A 23,014-nucleotide genomic window follows, 5' to 3' on the forward strand; every position below is an offset into this window, starting at 1 on the left:
AATCTGGCAACACCGTGTGTGATTTGTGCTTTGAGTCATGTGCAGGTCAATGGATCGCGTAGTAACCAATAGGGTGTTGGAATGGTATATGTTTACACTTCTCATCCAACCACAATCAAATTCAAACTATCCGGATGACGCGATTTATCTGCATAGTTTTTTTTAAACAAGATGAAATAAAAGAAGAGTAACGAGGCTATTTTTAAAAAGTAAGGAGTAGAAAGTACAGATAATTGCATGAAAATGTAAGGAGTAGAAGTAAAAAGTAGGCAGAAAAATAATTACTCCAGTAAAGTATAGATACCCAAAATTTCTACTTAAGTAAGGTAACGAAGTATTTGTACTTCGTTACTTGACACCTCTGAAACACATGCACCATCTTAATTGTTAAGAAAACGTACAAAATAAATGAACAAATCAAGCCTTTTTTACATAACACTAGGCTAAATCATACAGCATTCAGAAAAAGAAAAGTTTGCGACTTTGTGCTCCTAAGAGCTTCACATTTTTCCAAAAGTGTGCTTTCTCTCAGTTGACCTGCTGATGAATTCTCCGAGCAGGGTCGAAACATAAACATCGCGTTCATCAATAATATGCATCTAGACAGCTGAAATGGAAAATGATGTGCCGCCTCAAGAACTGCCTGCTCTCGCCGCTGCACCTCTGAGCGCACGTCAGGGCCTGAAACATTTCTCTCCTCCACAGGCTGGATTAATGGATATTATGCCAGGGAGCATTTACTACTTTTAAAAAATGCGGGTCAGGAAGCGGGTCGGGTACACTTTTCTTCTCTTTTTTGCGGTCCGAGTTGCGGGCGGGTTATTTGACGTTGGTCGTGTGCAGGCTGCTTATACATTGACCTGCGCATCACTGCTAACCAGCATATGCAGTTTTTTTTTTTTTTTCAACAGGGAATAAAATGAGCTAGTCAGTTAGCCGGAGACCTAATATAAAACACAATTTATTTTGAACACCCGGTAGAAAATGAATACATCAGTAATTAATCATCCGTTTTGTAGGTTTATCATGCAATTTCAACTTTACAACTTTGCAGAATTTTTACATTTAAATATTTACTCACTGCATGAAAAGGAACATATTTATGGTGAAAAATAATAAAATAATTAAAAATAATAAATAACTTAATGGGACAAAAAAAAAAAAAAAAAAAAAAATATATATATATATATATATATATATATATATATATATATATATATATATATATATATATATATATATATATATATATATATATATATATATATATATATATATATATATAATGTAGGTTAAACCAGTGCACACACTGCACTGAAACACGTTGTTTCTGAATCTTTTCCTAAAATCATTTCGGAAAACAAATAGACACTGATTTGACATACAGAGAAGAAAATAGAATATGAAGAATATGCTATTCAAGAACATACATATATTTGTTGAGAAATGTTTGATTTCATATTGAGACCTCTGGCTTTTGAAGACTTGATCTCGGTCTCAGATATGGTTTAAGAAACTTCTAGAGGAAACGTGCAAGATACTACTCAAATCAGTAGTTTCAATTTGTTCTCCATTTAATTTCATTGTCTAGGAGAAACAATTGCGATATTAAAGAGAATGCAGGCCTTTATGTGGGTGGTCTCCCAGGTTGGCCATGCTGGTGTATAACTAGCTTATCTGGTTAGACAGCTGGGCTCCAAGGTCTGAGCACCTTTAATACCAACAAAACAGACTAGCCTGGCTGGGAGACCAACAACCTTGGATTGGCTTTTTTTTTTTTTTTCAGCATGGAACTACATTGATCAAAGCTGCAAAATATATTATTTTGGGGAAAAAAAGAAGTGTTAATACAATACTGCATTGGCAACGAACTAAAATAAGTTGATGTAGGACTTATAAAACGCATATTAATGCCTTATTCTGCAAGACCATATTCTACACCTCGTAATAATCCTACCCAATACCTAAACTTAAATGCTACAAAACTACCCTGCTAACTTAGCCTGTATGCCAGCCGAACTAAGCCCCGCCCACAATTTTTTTAGGTCGGGCGGTTCGGTCTGGCCTCGATCCATTAAGGAGTATTTATCTCCGAACAGAAACTGTTTGGACCAATGAAATCATCAGGGCGGGCTTTGGACCATGACGGACAGATGATAAACAGTAATGTAATCATTCACGCCAACAAAGGGGCTTGGATTATATTTGTTTGAATCCTAAACGGAGAGCTTGTTTGTATGCATTTACTTACACCGGCAAAGATCGTTTATTCCAGCACGCGTGCAGACAGGATTGCCAAGTTTTTACAACAAAACCCGCCAACTACTAGCCCTAAACATTAGCTTCCCGGGGGGGTTCTCCAAGGAAAATATGGTGTTTGAGGGGTAAAATGTGTGTTATTTTGGCAAGGTTGCCTGCTAAAATTCGCACTCATGGGTCTATGTATCACATAATAGTGGCTTCAACCCACGGACATAGAAAACAACCCGCGGGGAAAAAACGCGGACATGGCAACACAGTGCAGTTGAGCTCTGTTGACATTTGACGATGCGTCGCTTCGTTGCTCTGATTGGTTGTAGGTCTATCCAATTGAGGTCTTTCCTGGTTCGGTTGAAACACGCCCCATAATCACAGCCCAATGTAGCAGTTACAGACTCATATTCTGACTAGAATTGAGTCTGACCACGTCAGGCTACTGCTAACTATTAATAAGAAGTAAATTAGACTTTTTGGAGGAAAATGTCATAGTTTATAGTGAATATGTGTTTCCCATACTAAAGAACAGCACTGATTTCTATCTAAAAATTATCATTTTATGTTGTACCAATGTTATGTAAAAAAAAATCTTTCAACCATACAGAGACACATCCTGTTTAAAAGCCTTGCTCACATCTAAATCAATTAGATTACAGTATTCAATTCCTAAACAGATTATGCTACAGTCTTCGCTTCCTAAATCAATCAGTCCCCACTTCCAACCAATCACATTCTCCTTGTCATTGTGACCACAAATTCACCTGATCACAATTCCGTTTCAACAGCATTATAAATTATGAAATTAGAGCATTTTGTCAGCCTGAGATCTCACACAGAACAGATATGCTATGGTGGTTATAGTAACAGGTTCATTTCTCAGAGGTTTTATCATTTATTCATGTTAATCATTATTTTGATTATACTGAAATGAAGAAGACAAAAAAAATATGCTGTTTCAGCATTGATCAAAGCAATACATCAGGCCAGCTGCGGCTCCGTTTCTGCTGGTTCTTTAGTTTTGCTCAGTTGATATTAAAACTGTATCAGGCACTGTAAATATTTGATGGGGTGGAGGTACAGAGAAGGAGAGTGGGTGTGAAATAAATCTGTTTTCATCCCCTCTTTTACATTCTACCTCTCTTTGTTTTCATACACTTTCTTGAGGCTTTTTTTCTTCCTGCACTTTCTTGTTCTCATTCCAGTATTTAAATTCCTTGTCGTCTTTTACCGTGCACGCAGTATACTTTCGACAGTCGCCTGTTTGTTTGTGTCTGCGTCTAGTGCGATTTGGCGGGCCATAAAGCATTCTGATGTATGATACATCACACTTTTCATTATCGAAGCACAACGTCTGATCCGGGCTTTCAACCTATTCATTACCAAACTAACTGATCCTTGTCTAAAACAAGCCACCATCTGATCTGCGCTCCAGCATGCTCATTTCACACCCACCATCACAAACCTACAAAAAAAACAATGCCTGTCAAGAATGCAGGGGAAATCGACGCAATGTTTGGTGTTCGCTCCCGGCAAGAGGGTCATTTGAGGCTTTCAGAGTTGTACATGAGAGAGTGACTCAGACCATTAATGGACCATGGACTCGCGGCTTTGATGGGGGTCATTACGGAGTAACGCTGGTAAGTGGCCGTTAGAAGAGGAGGACAACTGTAAGAGGTACATATGAGAGGATTGTGTTGGGTCATGATAATGGGAGAGAAGATTCGGCTGGTTTATTAAAAGGACAAGCAACCCTGTTTGACTGCCATAATTAGCAGGTCATTTTCGAGCCCGATCTCACGAAAATGCGTATAAATAGTACGAGTTTGCAATCTCGTGGAATGTATGCGCCAAAATGAGTTTTGGCGTGCATATGGTACGCGGTTTTTCGTGTGCATTTGATACACACTTTATTATACATACGAACCCCCCACCCCACCACCCGAAACCTACCCAAGAGCCTGTCATATGCACGCCATAAAGTGCGTATCATATGCACGCAAAAAACTGCGTAGCATTTGCACGCCAAAACTCATTTGCCCGTATCCATTCCACGAGATTTCACACTCGTATTTATACGCATGACCATGAGATCGATATATATATATATATATATATATAAATATATGTGTGTGTGTGTGTGTGTGTGTGTGTGTGTGTGTGTGTGTGTGTGTGTGTGTGTGTGTGTGTGTGTGTGTGTGTGGGTATAAACTATAACCATAGTTTGACTACAGAAATTAAAAATTTAAATATGAAAAATATGCAATATTAAAATAATTTTATAAGACAAGACATCTTGAAAAAAAAAAGGGGGGGGGGGGGGGGGGTTCTATAAAAAAACTTATATTCAGGGTTGTTTTATAATCGGAACAATACATTTTCTCATATAGATGTCTGTAAAAATGTATTTGCCCAGCACTTCAGTGATAAAACTTTAGTTATGGTGGAGAAGCAAGTTCCACAGCTCATGTTGTCTGTAGTTTTTTCGTCTACAGACATTTCTTGGAAAGATATTTTTGCAGTGTCTCGTCGTCAGCAGAACAGTACAAAAACACATAATAGGCCTAGTACAATCCACTATGCATGTCTATCCCTCACAGCCTCGCTTTCATTCCTGTTAAAACTCAAAGAAGGTGCTGCTGTGAATATGGTCTATGGCAGGTAAGAATAAAACAAAACAGTAAGTGGATGCTTTATAATGTCAATCAGATGGACTCTTCCTGTCAAAATGGGTGGTGCTTGACAAGAATAAGTTGGAATGTGACCTTGACCTTGCCATTATGTAAGTGTCAAAATGAAATCAAACATGAGGATGTTCATTTATGAATTAAAAATGGAATCCAACATAAATGTCATGCCACATTGTGGATTTCACCTTAATGTCTTTGATATCTGTGTAGCTGACATGTTTAGTCTGCTCAGACAGGATTGCGCATCAATGTTTGTCATGGCTCACATATTTCATCTCCTATAAAAAGGAGAAGATAGAACAATCAATACTAATAAATCACGATGTATGTATGAGTAGATACAGGAATGAATGAATGCACACAAGTAATCAAAAACAGCATGCGATAACTCACAGAGCTAAAGGGTCAGTCAATAGGGATTAAGGGATCACAAAGGCTTTGTCTCAAAACCTAGTGAGATGACTAGCTGTCAACATGAATTCACTTGTTACTCAAGTCAATGTCTTCAAAATCCACAAAAAAATAAAAATAACTTTGTTTCAGCCTCAGTATCTGTTTGCCATAATAATAACTCCAAGTTTTCTGAGGCTCCCTGAAGTACAACACACACTTATCTTTGAACTTGCGGGAGTCCAGGTAAACAGTAGTATAAAAATGTCACAAATGTTTGAATCTTGCAAGACTTTTCACAGGATTTTCCATGTAGACACAATCTAGTCATCCATAAGTAGCTTCAGCTAGTTAGCTTAGCTTGTAGCTTGTAAAGTGGCAAGTGAGATTTGAGGTAAATCAGATATTTCAGATTTTACTTTTCACTTGAATGATTGTATTGATTGGGACACATCTACAAATCCTTAAACGCAGTTGTTGAAATCACTTCCATGGACAAAGGTGTATAAAATCAAGTACCTAGCATGCATATTGCTTCTATAAACATTTGTGAAATAATGGGCTGCTCTCAGGAGGTCAGTGAATTAAAGCATGTTAGTGTTATAGGTTGGGCTTGGCCCAATAGTTCCAGTGAAAGGAACTCTTAATGCTTCAGCATACCAAGCCATTTTGGACAATTTCATGCTCCCAACTTTGTGGGAACAGTGTGGGGATGGCCCCTTCTTTATTCAACATGACTGCACACCAGTGCACAAAGCAAGGTCCATAAAGACATGGATGAGTGAGTTTGGTGTGGAGGAACTTGACTTGCCTGCACAGATTTCTGACCTCAACCCGATAGAACACCTTTGGGAGGAATTAGAGCGGACACTGCGAGTCAGGCCTTTCCTGTCCAACATCAGTGTCTGCCCTCACAAATGCGCTTCTAGATGAATGGTCAAAAATTCCCATAAGCACACTCCGAAACTTTGTGGAAAGCCTTCCCACAATAGTTGAAACTGTAATAGTTGCAAAGGGTGGGCCAACTGTATATTAAACCCTACAAATTAAAAATGGGATGACATTAAAGTTCATGTGCATGTAAAGGCAGGCGTTCCAAAACTTTTGGCAATATAGTGTATGTCGGCTCTATTCAACTTCTTGGATAGCACTTTGTCATTGAGCTTGTCGCTTGCAGGATTGTCTTACTCATGCAGGATAAATGCAAATTAGAACTTAGAAGGTATCAGAATATTTTGAGACTTTGCAATCGAAACATGCCCAAAAGCCGTCTAGGTAAGCGGCTTAGTAGGTTTAAATCAGAAGAAACATGAGCAACTGATGATGAGGTCATCACAACGAGACATGGGTGAGCAGCAGTGACTGTGGTAGTTCTTGGTGTTTACAAGTTGTCAATAAGAGCACTCATGTGATAGACCGGCAGTCATTTGAAATGCACCCCATTAAAGCTAATCAACAGAGTAATCATGTGTGACTGCACATGTTTGTGTGCATTTAAGAAAGTAACCAATTATGCATTAATGACAGAGCCATTGAAAGGCTTAATTGTCTGTGTAATCCTTTATTTTACATCATTGACAGTTTGTTCTTTAAGGCTGTTGAACGATTGTTGTAACGTCTTATTGTCTCTTTCTTCCTTAGCCTTTCCGACTTTTAAATGCCAGACCTTTTGTGGAAAAAGGTCATGTGCTGAAAAACGTTAAGCATATCATGTTTACTGATCACTGGAACCCGACAGATCTCTGTTCAATTAGTGTCCCCTATTTGAGGATGTCACTGGCTACCACAATGCAAAAATCAAGGTCAGGCTTTTACAACTTGGCTCACAGAACCAGAAAGAATATCCAAACTGACTGCCAAGCAAGTACATTAAACTGTTTATGCTGGGTAGAGACTACACAATATTTTTTGTCTGCCACGATAGTCGTGGTGTCAGTTTTTGAAACGTTTCCAATCATTGATAGCCATCTTTAACGACAACTTTTGAGGTCATTAAGATGGTGGAGCTATTGACTGACTTCACAAAGGTGTAAACAAACAATGGTTACTAGCCTAATGCTAATTCCAGTATTCACCGGGTTGCCTCCGCTATCATTCGCCATGCAGCATTTATCTTTTTTTCACTGTTGCAGTAGTTCCTTGATGAAACATCATCTAGGTAGGAGTATAGTTGCCATAGCTCCACGATCCTTTCCTGCATTGCAGAAATTCACCTAGCAGCACCAATACTATCTTTTCTCTATTGTTTTGCTATGTTTGAAAGCTGTGTATGGAAGACCTTCTGTGGTCCTATTGGTCAACATCACGGATGTCACGTCTGCAGAGCTTCACAATGTCGCTACGATATCGTAGCGACATTGTGAAGCTTCGCAGACGTGGCATCGGTTGCCAAATCAATCGATTTTTGAAAAATTGCCACAACACCCTATGTCAAACGGACCATGCCAAATTTGTGTAGTCAGAACCCGGCATTAAAGAGCTTTTTTGATAATCATTGTTTGGCTTTGACACGGTGTTTAGGAAGATATCTACCAAAACAAATCATTGGCAAAGTGGGTTCTGGATGGGTTGTTGTTTGAATGGAATGGTGTGAAGTTGTTTGAAGTAGGTTGTTGTTTCAATGAAATGGATTTAAACATGGTTATATAAAGAGTACTGTGGTGTTGGTAACCAAAAATATTAGTAAAAAAATAAGTAGTATTTTCTGAATGACACACTCTCAGAAAAAAAGGTACAGTCCTCTCACTGGGGTGCTCAGGCACTAAGGTACAAAAGTGAAAAGGTACATATATGTACCTTACTCACCCCTAAATGGTACATATTAGTAGGGATGTCCCGATCCGATCACGTGATGGAAAATCGGGCCCAATCACGTGATTTCTGACTCGATCGGAATTGGACGTTACCTCCCGATCAGGACTCGGATATATATTGTGGTGTGACAGGCAGCGGGGCGAGGAAGGCCTGGTCCTCTCTCGTCTTCCGCAGCTCCTGCTCCTCCTTATATGCTCCCGTCACATGGCCGCGAGACTAGACCGGTGTGCCACGCAGCTGGCACTCGTGAACATTAATCACCGGCCCGCTCTCGCGGTCCCTCGCCCCGCTGCCTGTCACACCACATATATGTATATTCTCATTATTAACACATCAATAGTTATGCGGTGGCACAGAGTTAGACCCTTTTAACTTCACACAGAAACAGCAACGCGTGTGGCATGACGTCACTTTTTGTTATACGCTAATGGTTTAAATCAAGCCTGCAGCACCCCTCTCAAAAACTGAAGCCTCCGCGCCTCGATCGCCCCCAGGTGACCGGTCCCAGTATAGCCGCCCCATCTGTGTTTTCTAATGGACGCGAGGTAAACTAAACTATAAAATAACACTTCAAATATTTTTTCCCCAAAGTTAGTTTATGTCATTGAAGGCAGTTATCATCATGATGATTTAATTTCAAGTGTTCGTTTTTTAAAATAAGTTTCACGAGTTCACACTTACAAATAATTCAGATAGAATAAATGGTATGCGTATTTGGCGTGCTGTCCGAGGAGAGGGCTCCGAGCTCGGTATTTGGCCCGAACCCAGAGTACTCCCCCCGTATTTCTGGTTAGGAAAGTTAACCAGGTGCGTGTGAGGTAGAAGGGGTGGTGGAGGGATGCTGCAAACTTTGTCAAGGAACGTTGGTGAGTTGACTGGGTATTTATGTGATCCTCCACTTGAGCTGATTGGTAGACATGTTGATTACTGATTGTTGACAGCTGGTTGGAATGACATCATGATTAGGTAGATCATTTGAACGTGCTTCTCCCGAACTTAGTTTTTTAAGAAACATCATTTAGTTTTAGTTAGTTATTTGATGCTATAAAAACAGGGGGTGTGACGACATCAGCTGAGATTGACGTCTTCTCTGAGTGAAATTGTCACTGAGGCACTAAATGACTTTTTTCTGGATTTTTGGGAGCAGATTATTTAATTTAATTTAATTTCCATAACTGTTTATTTCACACCAACATAATTAATTGTTCTGCATCTGTTAGAGTATGGGCGGGCTTTTGATATCGTTGTTGTACTTCCTCTACTGCGCAACTCCAGTCCCGGACTTTTTTTAATTTACTGTTGCAAATTCAAAAGTGAAGAATTTATGTTATTTATTACTTGATTGTGCAAGCTACCTCACAGAAGCGCTCTGTTTGTATACAGAGTTGTTGAATGATAAAATAAGGTGAAATATATAAAAAATAAGAAACATCCTGGATCATTTTTTTTTTTTTTGGCTGCTCTTTATTCTTTTTTTATGTATTATAGAAGTACCGGGATCAGGACTCGGTATCGGCAGATACTCAAAATCCAATGACACAGACTCGAGGGCAAAAAAACCTGATCGGGACATCCCTATTAGTACCTTAAAAGGTACATATCAGTACTCTAAGAGTGTGAATTAGTTCCTTAAAGGTACATATTAGTATCTTTTCGGTTTTGTACCTTAGGGTTTCCCTCTAGTGACAGCAATGCAACTTTTTTTCTGACAGTGCAGACTTTCAGATTCAACGGAAAGCTGTGAAGCTTTCTGCAAGCTCTGCACACATAGATGAGTTTGCTCATGAGCGAAGAAGTGATGATCACAAGCCACATGTCACCACTGTGAGCCCTGTTGGTGCTGATATGTGTGTTGCGACAGAATGAAACTGGAATGACAGCAGTGGTTCTGATGTGACGCTTTTGCCGAAGGCCTTCACTGTCCTTGGGCAGATGTCAAAGAATTCTGCACCAAAAATGTTTTTATTTTATTTTGTTGTTTTGTGTATGTGTGTGTGTGTGTGTGTGTGCGTGCGTGCGTGTGTGTGTGCGTGTGTGTGTGTGTGTGTGTGTGTGTGTGTGTGTGTGTGTGTGTGTTCATGTTTTTATACCCCAGTGGGGATTTAAACCTGAATGCACACAGACTCATGGGGACTCATGTCACTGTGGGGACCTATATTGAGGGAATAAGCTTATAAATCATATAGAATTCGTTTTTTTGTAAATGTAAAATGTTTTCTGTAATGGGTAGGGTTAGGGGTAGGTTTAGTGGGGATATAATATACAGGGATATGCACAATATACAGTATAAAAATCATTAGTCCAGACATGTGTGTGTGTGTGTGTGGTTCATGTATACAGGGATAAAATGTCCGCACAAATAAGGCAAAATCAATTTCCAAACGTTTTTCAGTCCCCATGAGGAAAACCAACAAAATCCAAAACCTTTATATTCAAAATCCTACCGATTGTTAGAATATTAATTTATTTCCTTTACATAAATCCATTTGTAAACATTGGTAAATCCAATACATTGTGGCCCAATGCTGTACCATTATTATTGCAAACAAAGCTTTTGGGATATGGGTTTTCTTCCCATTTAAACCTAATAAGCCTATTTATTTAGCTTTTATAACTATACATTTTTATATGGTAGAATTATTTCTTCCCCTGCTGTCCATGATTCTATCAGGCCTATTCCACTGTTCTCATGTTATATGGACTGATTCCATAATTCCAAATGGATATGTGTTTGTGTTCAAACATCTTCACACGTTACATTATGCATGTAGCATTATATCTATAGCATAAGCAATTTTCACTGTTTCTATTAGATCACACCTATTTGCTTTTGTGTGTGTGTGTGCGTTTATGAATTGATAAATGTGCAGATTTTCCACTTGAGTGATCGCTGTGTTTGTGTGTGTGTGTGGGTTTGGTGTGCACATACAGATGATTGAAAGGAGAGAGAAAGAGAGATAGTGTGTGTGTGTGTGTGTGTGTGTGTGTGTGTGTGTGTGTGTGTTTGTGTGCGCGCGCGCGCACTACCTTCATCGTAACTCATTCATGATTTCTTGGTGAGTGACACATTGGGGCTGCCTGCAGTTGCTAAGCAGTCTCTCTTTGGTTCCACCTCAGCACCTTGCCGCTGTCTTTCCTGTCGAGCCCGGCTCACGCGCTCCCTGCTGCAGACCCCAACACACCGCAAATCACCCAATAAATGTCTGCTTGACCCAATAAACGTCCATCATCTGCCCCTGTACAAAAAAACTACATTTCCCAAGCCGAGCTTTAGTGAGATGCAACAGAGCTCAATGTCCTTCACAGAGGTCAGGATGTCTTGCTTGCAGTGGACAAAGGATTTGACAGAGTCACGTGATCCACAGCATCTTCTGATCCATTACAATGTGGTACGATTTTAAAAATGGGAAAAATGGAGTAAGACTGATGAAAATTATAGTATAATAGGAAATTAAATTATTAAAATATCTACTTCCAATAAAATAAAGTCAGTTTGGAACTATGTGATGGTATGGAAGTTTGTTTCCGCCACTGAATAAAAATATTAAAGGCCATTTTTTATCCGACTTTTTATCCCAGAATTCATACTTTGTGCAAGATATAAACTTATTGTGAAATTTCACAGTTCTGAGAAAAACATTCACATTAAAGGTACCCTAGAATGATTTGAAACAATATGTTAAATTGTTCTGATATCTACATAGAGGGTATGTGGCTTATTTAAGGGCAAAAATTGTCCAGATACAGTTTTACAGGTCTATTTACAACCCTAGAAATTGTCCCTATGATGTAATGCTCTGTTTTTGCCTTAATTGGAAGAGTCATGAATATTAATGTTGAGCTCTGTTTTGATTGGCTTATTTCAGCAGCTCACAGTAGTTCAGCGAAGCGGCTCGTGAGTCCTGACCGTCCTGACAGAACACAGACCGACTGAATGATACTTTAAGCAAAACGATCTGTAAGCAAAGTATCTACAGTCTCTCTCTCTCTCTCTCTCTCTCTCTCTCTCTCTCTCTCTCTCTCTCTCTCTCTCTCTCTCTCTCTCTCTCTCTCTCTCTCTCTCTCTCTCTCTCTCCCTCCCTCTCTCTCTCTCTCTCTCTCTCTCTCTCTCTCTCTCTCTCTCTCTCTATATATATATATATATATATATATATATATATATATAATCTAAAGCTAAAAAAAAATATGAAAGCATAACACAATGGCTAAACTTAAACTAAAATTTAAATGAAAACTGAAAATCTAAAAATAATAATAATAATATTTGATAATATACTGTATTTATGAAGTAGTAACAATTTCATATAATCAATCAGGCACTCAAAACTGAGCTATTGTGAATAAGGTCAGAGCTGTGTATCTTTATCCCTCCTCCCCTTCCCTCGTTGTGTGCTGTAAAACACTCACGAAAGGTGTTTTACAGTAACTAAGTGGGAAGACAGAAGAGATCTCAGGTGGGAAGAGATGAATTAGCGCCATAGCCAGCGACTATAAAAAGATCTTGAGTCATGATGTGTGAGGAACCTGCTTCAGTTAATTACAACAGTCATGAAGATCCCAATGCCTCCATTTCCAGGCCTTTCATTGCGCAGTGCAGAACTCTGTTGAGTTATTATTCATCAGCAGTGCAGGGGCATACATACTAGTGACCAATAAAAGCTGTGTTTGCAGATATTGTGGTTAGTATGTACTCTGATACGTGACGCATGTCCAAATATAACTCATAAAATGCTGCTTGACCTCTCATCCCATCATTCCATGTACTCTTTTAACTTCCAGTAAAATAAAAGTGGGAAAAATACCACATTTGGGTGTGAGAGAACGTAAGCAATGCATACTATCTATTATTGCTGCAGTATAAGTACATGCATACTGTGAACTGTATGCAAATTTCCTGATCTACTACATTTGGCTTTTTGGGATACGCATGCCCTAGAAGCTTCGAGGTGGGCTCATTTTGAACTGCATGGGTTCCCGTGTTAAAAAAAAAGGACAATTATAATTGTAGTGTATTTAAAATCTTAAATGTATATACACTCTCAGAAAAAAAAAGGTACAGTGCTGTCACTGGGGTGTACCCTAAGGTACAAAAGTGAAAAGGTACATCTTTGTACCTTACTCACCCCTAAATGGTACATATTAGTACATTAAAATGTACATATTAGTACTTTAAGAGTGCATATTAGTACCTTAAAGGTACATATTTATACCGTTTTGTACCGTAGGATACCACCCCAGTGACAGCAATGTACCTTTTTGTCTGACAGTGTACTTGTCTTTCAGATAACATGATATTAATAAACTAAAAGCCTAAAGAGAGTACATTTCCCAAAAAAGTGCACTTGTAATAATGTTAAATTACATAGGTTTACTGTAAAATACATTTTAAATCATTATGTTTATATACCTTTTTGTCATACTTTAAAGAAGTACAGTTATTTTGATGTGCTGACTAACATACTAAGGCACTATATAAATACAATTTTAACTCGTGTTATTTAATAGTGCACTGAAAGTTAATATGTTTTAAATGCATTGCAATTTAATTATTACAAATGTGCAAATTCAACTGCATGACATATACGTTTCAATAGATAGGACATTAAAATATATTTTAGTTTGCCATATATGCTAGTCAGTACATTCGGTAGTACACTTTTACCATATCAAGTCAATAAACATAACATGTGAAATTATAAAGTCCAACGTAAAGGTACACTATGTAGTATTTTTGCAGTAAAATATCCAAAAACCACTAGGGCAGTGTTATATATTTTGTTCAGTTGAGTTCTTGCAATATCCCAAATGTTTCCAACTATTTGTAAATTGTGAGAAAATTGCTATTTTAACCAAGGACCCGGGATGTCTGAGGGAGTCGCCTGTCATTTGTGTCATATCTGTGTTACCCTCAGTTTCCGGTTTTATTTGGCAGAAACGCTTTACTCTTGTGAAAAAGTGTCGGAGCAGCCGCTGAGCAAACGCACATAATAATGCCATAGCATTATTTTAAACAAACTTAAATGTATCTAATATGATAAACAGAGCTGCGTTACCTCATACTCATGACCGGAAAAGCGTAAATGGCGCCGGCGACTGTGTCCCGTCATAATAAAAGTCCCCCTGCTCGCGAGCCGCGTTGCATAACAATCGCTCCAGCGGCCTTGCTCAGCTCCCTCAACACTCGCTCCTGCTCTGCTTCATACTACAGTAACGTTAATAACTGCATCCATGAACATGATTTCTACCCGAGTCCTATTCTGATTCTTTTCGATCGGCTGTGAGGTGAAAACCACATCCCAAGATTCCCACATCCCACATCCCATGAAGTTCAAACTTCATATTCAAGCTACAAATTGTTTTGAATAGGCGCCCTCCAGCGGACGGAAAAGTTAAATAGCGTAGCTTTAAGTTCTTTAAAAAGGGTAAAATACAAAACATTGTCATTTGATTGTGAATAACAGTGTACAAAACATTACATTCAGTTTGCATTTAAGTTTATTCTTTATATACATGTAAGTATATTATTTACATAAGTTATCTTTATAAGTATGCTAAAGTGTACTTTTTTCCCATGTAGGTTAGCTAGAAAGAAACATTACTGATTGTGCACCCTAAAAATCGAATAAAAAACTGAAGTGTTGTGTCTGAAACAGCATACTGTGTAGTTGGTACTACATTGAGTATGAAAAGTATGTTCCGTGCATTATTACTGTATTACATCCACTGTGTTGCGATTGTCCTGTGACCCTTCACTTACGTCCCTTCACTGCCATTCATAACTCCTCTCCCGTGGCCTCGTGGAATAGTAAAGTGTCCATCGAAGGCACACTTCAGAATTCCGGCAGAAGTAGTAGGTCAGACATACTACTCTGCTGACAGTTTTTTCGCATATATAGAAGGGAAGTCTTCGATTTATGATGCAGCGTAGGAACTGCATTGAGCCCCTCAAATGTTTAAATGTTATTCTTAATGCAGGGTAGATTTACATTTGCTAATGGCTCGCAAATGAAAAAAACAAAAAAACAAAAACAAAACAGAAGCAATGCACATCTTCTACATTGCCACGTTTGGGTTATTCTGGAATGAGCACATATACAAAAGCTTTGAGCTGTTGAAAAGCCAAACCGCATTAGTTCAGTACATGACTTGCACAGGAGGAGGCAGACACACTATGGTAACAAAAACAGCTCACACACAGAGGTGAGAAGCCAAAAACAAGCGCGCCAGACTCACCTGTGGCTCGTGTTATGATGTGTGTAATAGTGCGCGAGTATGTGAACGGCTGATCTGCAGTCATGCTAAAGTCCTTGATGAAGGACTCCAGCCATCTCTTAGATACTTCAGCTTATGTTTGATAGGTAAGTGAAGTTAGACGCTAAGAAAAGACACTTTGATTTTTTTTTAGAAAAAAAAGAGAGTATGGCCTAAATAAAATAATAAAAACACTTTTTCTATTCAGATCAAAATGTATTTAAATTCATCAAAAGTGCTAAAAGTGTTGTTGAAGATTTCTATTCAGATCTCCAGTTTACAACTGTTACAACATTGCTAATATTACAAAATGTTTCTTGATTGAACCATATTATAATGGATTCTGAAGGATCATGTGACTTTAAAGACTGGAGTATTGATGCTGAACATTCAGCTTTGCCATCATGGGAATAAATTACATTTTAAACATATTAGAAGAAGAGAATACTGTAGATAAAATAGGTTAAATATACCTGGTAACACTTTAGTATGGGGAACACATTCACTATAACTTGTGTCTCAATCAACTCCTAATTTACTGCTTATTAATAGTTAGTAAGGTAGTTTTTGTAGCATTTATGTTTAGGTATTGGCTAGGATTAAGGGATGTAGAATAAGGTCATTCAGAATAAGGCATTATTATGTGCTTTATAAGTACTAATAAACAGCCAGTATCCTAGTGATCTGCATGCTAACAAGCTAATAGTTAATAGATAATAACTGAAGCTTAAAATAAAGTGTAACAAATACACTTATATACCTAAATACACAAATAAACATATTTTAAATTGTAAACTTTACCTCTACTCTAAGGCTAGACTACCCTTAGGAAAAATAAGTGCATTTAACTGTGCCATAATCTTCTTTTAAACTTAAAAAATAAGAAAGTATACTTTAAGTCTACTTTTTATGTTCTTCTCAGACATAATACTTTATGTACTTAAAATATATACTTATATATTTCAAATTACATTTAAGTATACTTGACTTATACTGACAGAAAAAGTCTAAGTATATTTGGCCTATTGTACTCCAGCAATCCATGTGTTGACTGAATGTTATACGCTAGGAGCGCTATTACAGATCTTCTGAAAGAGTACAGAATCTCAGAATCAAAAACACAGGGGAAGAAGAAGCAGAAACAAAAGAGAAGAATTTCTTGCACACTACACTGCTTAACATTATAGAATGAAATGTTGCAAATGTTGACCAATAAAGAGGTAATGACTGAAAGTTTTGTGAAAATGAGCAAAAATGCTGGCACTGACTGGCAGCTATTTAAATAATAATAATAATAATAATAATAATAATAATAATAATAATAATAATAATAATAATAATAATAATAATAATAATAATAATAATAATATATTACTAATATACTAATATACTTAGCACAAAAAATATACTTTAAAAAATATACTTTAAACATTACTTAACAATACTTAAGTATAATTAATAAAATGAACTTGATTCATACTTCGTTTTTCTTCTTTATAAGGGTAGACATAAACGGGATTGTTCACCCTAAAATTTAAATTGTCATTATTTACTTCCAAGCTTAAAAAAGAACACAGTCCCAGCCCTAAGCTTAAAAAAGACACAAGTTTCATAAAAGCAACAAGCAAAAAAGTAGCCCACATAACTTTAAAATGTATACAACATAGGTCATGAAACTGCACCTATACATAATAAGGGTAATTGAATATAACTTATCACATTGCACCTGGTTCGGAAATATGGCTATAAATAAGACAATTCACCTTAAGCACACTTGCTTTTTCAAGGGCTCAACAGAGATAGGGCATAGATCCCCTTTGCAGGGTTTGAATCCAGTTGTTTGCCCACAAGGCCACACCATCCTCAGCTTTCATACTGCGCATTGTCCAATCAGATAGATGTTGACACCTGCAGGTCTTGTTGACTTTGTACAGGTTGTGAATATGTGTTGTATACTGCACGTGGCGAACACCTGCTCCACAATTTCACCACTCCTTTCATCTCTCTTTGTTCCTTATCAGTGCAAGAGAGAAAGAGATTTAGACTTCTGGAACAGGCACAAAAAAAAAGTAATTAATAAAAGAGGCCAAAGTGCCACTGGGACTGTGTTTATCTGTAAGACTTCTAATTAATTTGCACACCGAGTCCTGTGGACAGTCTGTGTGTGTTTTCTTTTCTCCCTGAGCTTTTCTTGGAGTGTTCCTCCCTTCACAAATGTTGGGCATTTCTTCTTTTTTGATCCCTCATGTTCCCTGCCTCGCAAGAACTTTATTACTTTATTACAATTAAATGCACCGTAAAAAACAAAGAAGACCACGGAGAGTGCTTTGTCTGAGTGTACATGTGTGTATGAGCCGATAGACAATTATGCATCTCACAGGCTGAAGTTAATGTTACAGTCAACCTGAATTTTTTAAATTTGTTTAGTATTGAAAAGTCTGATTCATTCTAGTGAATTAGTTTATCCTAAAATGTCCTAATAAATAGTGTGTGTGTGTGTGTGTGTGTGTGTGTGTGTGTGTGTGTGTGTGTGTGTGTGTGTGCGAGCGAGCGTGTGTCTGTGTGTTTATATATTTTTTAATATTAAGTGGTCTCTTATTTTTTTCCAGAGCTATATATATATATATATATATATATATATATATATATATATATATATATATATATATATATATATATATATATATATATATATATATATATATATCAGTTCCTGATTGTCCAATCCACAGCTGGATTGGACAATGCGCAGTATGAAAGCTGAGGATGGTGTGGCCTTGTGGGCAAACAACTGGATTCAAACCCTGCAAAGGGGATCTATGCCCTATCTCTGTTGAGCCCTTGAAAAAGCAAGTGTGCTTAAGGTGAATTGTCTTATTTATAGCCATATTTCCTAACCAGGTGCAATTTGATAAGTTATATTCAATTACCCTTATTATGTATAGGTGCAGTTTCATGACCTATGTTGTATACATATATATATTGTATACATATATATATATCTATCACAGGTTTGTTTACATTTTTGCAGATTTATTAAAAAAAGAAAAACTGAAATATCACATGGTCCTAAGTTTTCAGACCCTTTGCTCAGTATTTAATAGAAGCACACTTTTGATCTAATACAGCCATGAGTCTTTTTGGGAAAGATGCAACAAGCTTTTCACAGCAGGCTTTGGGGATCCTCTCCCATTCCTCCTTGCAGATCCCCTCCAGTTCTGTTTGATGATAAACATTGGGGGACAGCTATTTTCAGGTCTCTCCAGGGATGCTCAATTGGGTTTAAGTCAGGGCTCTCGCTGGGCCATTCAAGAAAAGTCACAGAGTTGTTGTGAAGCCACTCCTTCGGTTTAGCTGTGTGCTTATTTAGCTGTGGGTCATTGTCTTGTTGAAAGGTGAACCTTCGGCCCAGTCTGAGATCTTGAGCACTATAGAGAAGGTTTTTGATCAGGATATGCCTGTACTTGGCCACATTAAGAAAGAGGGAGGAAAGATCCCTTGATTGCAACCAGTCATCCTGTCCCTGCAGCTGAAAAACACCCCCACAGCATGATTCTGCCACCACCATGCTTCACCGTTGGGACTGTATTGGACAGGTGATGAGCAGTGCCTGGTTTTCTCCACACATACCGCTTAGAATTAAGGCCAAAAAGTTCTTCTTTCTTGGTCCCATCAGACCAGAGAAACTTATTTCTTACTATTTTGGAGTCCTTCAGGTGTTCTTCTTTTTTTTTTTTTTTTTAGCAAACTCCATGCAGGCTTTCATGTGTCTTGCACTGAGGAGAGACTTCTGTCCAAAGGATGGCTGTACTGATGGTTGACTTTCTTCAACTTTCTCCCATCTCCCGGCGTCATCTCTGGAGCTCAGCCACTGTGATCTTTGGGTTCTTCTTTACCTCTCTAACCAAGGCTCTTCTCCCTCGATAGCTCAGTTTGGTCGGATGGCCAGCTCTAGGAATGGTTCTGGTCATCCCAAACGTCTTCCATTTAAGGATTATAGAGGCCACTGTACTCTTAGGATTCTTAAGTGCAGCAGCAGAATATTTTTTGATAGATATATTTTTTATATAGACAGGTGTGTGGCTTTCCTAATTAAGTCCAATCAGTATAATCAAACACAGCTGGACTCAAATGAAGGTGTAGAACCATATCAAGGATATGAACATAGGACAAGGATATGAAAGGAGAAGATATGAACAGCACCAGTTAAATATGAGTGTCACAGCAAAGGGTCTGAATACTTAGAACAATGTGATATTAGAAATTAATTCTAATTCACTTTAATCCAGTTGTTATGCTGATATAGTTTGGCAATATAAATATAGGTTAGTAAATTAGAGATAAAATAGAAGCATTTTCAGTAGTTTTACAGGGATGTGCATCATTTCTGCTGTGGATCAGAGGAAGCTGTATAACATCAGGCCTAAAATAAGGATGAAATGGGGAAATTATTTATGGACGTCTCCCAAACAACACAACAAGAAGGCTTTGTAGTTACACATCTTCCCGCTGGCAACCAGCTGCAAGTTAAATAACACTCTGACTTGCCTCGTTTACATCCGAGTGAATATAAAAATATTGTGTGCAAATCTATGATTACCTGGCAATCAACTTTAAGTTCATAGCTCTCATCCCTGTGGGGGGCTTTACATCCACAGTGATATTTACTCGCTCCTTCTACATGCAGCTTTATGAAAAAAAACCAGCATGAATCAGGGGTTCCCGCCAGGTGTCGGCGAGTAACACAGTGCGAGAAGCACAGTCTGCAGGTACTCAGTCTGTCAAATCTGCATGAAAATATGTCAGGGGGATTATAAAAGCCTGGTCACCCAATACAACCCCGCTGCAGCTCAATCCATGCACAGAGACGGGAGGTCTTTCATATGATAATATCGCAGTGATTGCACTCCACCTGACATATGCTCTATCTCCCTCTCTGTCTGTCTGCCTCTATCTCTCTTTTTCTCTCTGAACGCCCTTTGGAGACAGACTGGAATAACCTTTGACACAGCTATGTATACACACGCTCTCTCTAGGGAAGGACTGAAATAATCCTTTGGTATTTTCATGATTCCTTAAGGGCTGAATTTCGTTGGCATACGCCTATAAGGACATCTAACGGGGAGAGCTTGGAGACACCGGACCATATCTCTAACAGCGCACACAGTCACATGTTCTTCAGCGCCCTGAAGCCTGAGCTTTAATTAGCTTATGAAATATTAAATGCTCATCTGGCATTGTTCTAAGTAAAGGCTGCGTGTGGCTGGGAATATTTAGAACAGATCGAAGCCTGAACCTCCACAAAGACCTTCTTTTGTGCCTTATGTTCTTGTTTACCTCTTACACCGTGTCATAACCCGGCGCGATTCGACAAGCTGGTGTCGCAGAGTTGCAGCATATCAGAACATATTTGAGGTTTTAATATATTGTTGTTTTTAGACCAAATAGATTTTATAGGAACAAGGCTGATAAGGATGAAACCTCAGATTTACAAGGTTATTTGAATTTGGCAAACACTTTTATCCAATGCATTCAAGGTATACATTTCATTACTTTATGCATTCCCTGGGAATCAATCCCATGAACTTGGAGTTGCAAGCGCCATGTTCTACTGTCTGAGCAATAGGAAACGCATATAGTAAGACGCACAGCACAATAGTAAGGCACATAGCACAAATGAGATTGGATGTAACTGTTGATGAACAATTTTCCGGAAAATTCTAATCAGTTATTTTTGATGCAACAGGCTTGCATGAAAAACTACATATCCCATAATTCTCTGCTGGCAGTTAGCATCACACTGGTATCAACAAAAGTATTTATCCATCAAGATAATTTTAAAAGATGAACACAAAACTGTTATGAATTTTGATGCCTAAATGCATTCGCCAGAAGTAAAAAGCTAAAGGTAGGTTATAAGCAGCCTACACCATGGACGGTCGACTTCAACGTCACATCACTAAGCTTCTGAAAACTCTTTCAGTTTTTATTTTAAAATTTTGTCCTAGAAAGTTTGTGTTAGAATAGTTTATAAGGGCTCAATTATGAGTTTACCTATCCGGCGTGCTGCTTTTATGCTCCCGTCTCTCCTCCGTGAGACGAGACCGGTGTGGCGCCACAACACACAACCTTTATTGGCTACAACACTGGCTACAACAGCAGAAGACCCCACCAGGTACCACTCATTTTCACTACAAATAGGAAAAAGAGGCAACAGTTTGCACGAGCTCACCAAAATTGGACAGTTGAAGACTGGAAAAATGTTGCCTGGTCTGATGAGTCTCAATTTCTGTTGAGATTTCTGTTACATTCAGATGGTAGAGTCAGAATTTGGTGTAAACAGAATGAGAACATGGATCCATCATGCCTTGTTACCACTGTGAACAAATAAAGGATTCTCCAATCCTGTGACAGTGTATGTCAAAACGATCTGTAACAATGCAATACTATCACATATAAAAACAAGTTTTACTTACATAAGTCTGTTACACCATTCCAGTTTGATCCAATATAGAAGGAACAGCATTAATATGTTTTGCATATAATGTGTTTTAATCTCAATATGTCTGCAAATCCAGCATCGACCTGAGACTTGTTTACAAATTATTCCATGGTGAAATGAAGCGAACACGTACAATGTCTTCCCCACGTGAGCTGGAACTTCATTAAAAATAAACTTCAACCACACATTCCTATTAATAGAATCCGAAGGAAGCTTATGCAGCGACTGTGTTCTTCCACAACCAGGCATAGCGCAATATCTTGCTATCTCCTTTGGCATGTTTATTGCTGCTGGCTAGCGCGATGTGAACAGCTCCATGAGTTGGTGGGCGGGGCTACTCAATTAGGCGTGCTTATTATTCTGTAAAGGCAGTGTTTCACCACATGATGACATCAATGTGAGGCATATTCTGAAATCGATCGTTTGCTGTGTCTATACTATTGGTGTCTATAAAAGCTTTTCTTTGACTAACAAGGAAGTTTTCAACTTAGGATATTCGGTAACACTTAATGGTTCGTTATTAATAGATAACTATGCAAGAAGTAATGCAGGACTTATAAGCAGCAGTACATTAATACTTCCGCTACTACTATAAACTAATATAGAAACAAGCTGAACTAATCAATAAGTAACATCGAATTTAGGAGATAGTTCCTTATTAGGTAATCAATTACTGACTGAGATTAGCCTCATTAATAACTATTAACTAACTGACCAATTATCACATTATTGTGTGTCTGAGATGTAATTAATCATATTCTTTATTCTGAATAAAGTCATAAAATGCATAACTAATTACTTAAGTGTTACCTAGTCATTATGCAGGAGCTATAGTTATCTGGACCATTATTTTAAAGTGGAACATGTGGTTTTTCACTTTAAAATGATGGTCCAGATCACTAGTAGTCATTAAGGCAGGATTGGGTACTTGAGGATTGGGTACTTGAGTAATTAGTGATGCATTTTATTACTTTATTCAGAATAACAAAGGACAATTGTTCAGAACTAATGATCTGACAATGTTTTCCCCTTTAAAATAATGGTCCAGATCACTAGAAGTTCCTGCATAATTTCTCACATCTCAGACATGCTAATGTTGTGATTAGTAATTAAT

General features: G+C 38.0%; 1 protein-coding gene across 1 annotated transcript in view; it reads right to left on the reverse strand.

The window, feature by feature from the left end:
* Window positions 1-23,014, reverse strand: part of LOC137075161 (NALCN channel auxiliary factor 1) — a 212,345-nt gene that overhangs the window by 85,501 nt on the left and 103,830 nt on the right. The gene's annotated exons all lie outside the window — the stretch shown is intronic.

Source organism: Pseudorasbora parva, chromosome 5, assembly GCF_024679245.1.
Source record: "Pseudorasbora parva isolate DD20220531a chromosome 5, ASM2467924v1, whole genome shotgun sequence".
In the NCBI taxonomy this organism is placed as follows: domain Eukaryota; kingdom Metazoa; phylum Chordata; class Actinopteri; order Cypriniformes; family Gobionidae; genus Pseudorasbora; species Pseudorasbora parva.